The sequence below is a fragment of the Capsicum annuum genome, unplaced genomic scaffold (genome assembly GCF_002878395.1).
Source record: "Capsicum annuum cultivar UCD-10X-F1 unplaced genomic scaffold, UCD10Xv1.1 ctg15536, whole genome shotgun sequence".
Taxonomy (NCBI): Eukaryota; Viridiplantae; Streptophyta; class Magnoliopsida; order Solanales; family Solanaceae; genus Capsicum; species Capsicum annuum.
The window spans coordinates 1-1,383 of NW_025821015.1; the positions used below are offsets into that span (position 1 = coordinate 1).

The 1,383-nt window shown below is 35.9% G+C and overlaps 1 long non-coding RNA gene across 1 annotated transcript; it reads left to right on the plus strand.

Moving 5' to 3' along the window:
* The first annotated feature begins 12 nt into the window (after positions 1 to 12).
* LOC124885359 lies at positions 13 to 1,377 on the plus strand. The gene is made up of 3 exons (XR_007049107.1): positions 13 to 751; positions 862 to 923; positions 1,045 to 1,377. It is a non-coding gene; the product is annotated as an uncharacterized LOC124885359 (long non-coding RNA).
* The last annotated feature ends 6 nt before the right edge of the window (positions 1,378 to 1,383 follow it).

A 1,383-nucleotide genomic window follows, 5' to 3' on the forward strand; every position in this document is an offset into this window, starting at 1 on the left:
GACGCATTCTTTTCTTATTCTATAGCATTTGTGATAGCAAAGCATAGAAAGCATGTCTATAGAAACTAATTTAAAATAATTATGATTTTGTTTTTTCACTGTCATAAAGAAGATTAAAAATAGAAAATAATAGCTTACTAGAGTGTACTATAACAAGTTGTAGCTGTTTTCTTGAACAGTAACACATTTGGTGCAAGTTGAAGACATTCTGGGTATTGCTGTTTGTATTTTCTTGTTCTATGTTTGCTTTGTTTAACTGTGGTTTCTTGTGAAAGTTTTGTCATAATTGAACACAGCTCAGGGTTTTACTTTTCATAGCAATTTTCTACTTTCTTTCTGATATTTTGTTGGGTTTTTGCTTTGTTTCTTGCATGAAAATGTAAGTTCTTTTTCCCCATTTTCTTTTTTTGGGCCAAGGAGGGTGAGTGATGTGGTGGGCAGAGGGGCCAGTGGGGGGTTCTTTTGTTTAATTTTTTCCAAATTAATGTGAAGATAATGTTTGATAGAATCTTATTGGTAAGAAAAAGTGTGTGAATCACATTCAGCAGAGTGGGAGAAAAGGTGAAGAAATTTAAGAGAGAATTTTGAAGGATGAATGATAGCTCAGCTAGAGAAATTAATGATAGTTTAGCCGCTATTACTGAAAGACAACCTTAAAGGCCTTGTGGTTGTGTGGGCATTTTCTTTCAGCTCTTTGATCGGAATCGTAGATTTGCCAAGAAGCTGTTTCCAAAGAAACTGCTTTCCCCAGGTTAGCTACTACTGCATTCCTCTCATTTTTAAAGCAGAATGGTTAATTTCTTGAAGGTGATTCTAGCTACAGGGCTAAATTATTTCCTTTTTTGTGATGCATTCTTATAGCTTGCTTTAAACAAGCTTCAAAAAAGTTTGTAGGGGATCAGAAGAAACCAAAGCTTCGTTTGGTACTCATTTCTTGAACTATTCTCCCATATTTAGCTTTCTTTTTCTTCTATTGTCTCAGATTTTAGCCTGACTGGAATGTTTTTGTTTTTATTATTTTTGGTTCTTGTATGAACAATGTAGATTGCTAATGAGAACAGTGGGGGTTTTCCAACTGCAAAGAATAATGGAATGATCGATACATGTTTTGAAAGAAAGCGCGGAATGAAAGATCCAAGTTTGGTTGCTAGGCTCACGGGTTTGGAATCGATGCCAGCAGGATCAGGCAGTAAGCCCCAAAAGGCTTCAGCTTCTGAAACATGGAGAAATGTGGCAGACAAACTTGGTGCTCGACCTGGTGGATCTGATAAAGAAGATATGGATTTTGAGATGGCCGAAATAAAGAGTTCAGAACCAGGTTTGCAATGGTTTAGATCTAAATGTGCTCTCACTTATCCTACTAGATATTTTTCTCCTTTGGAA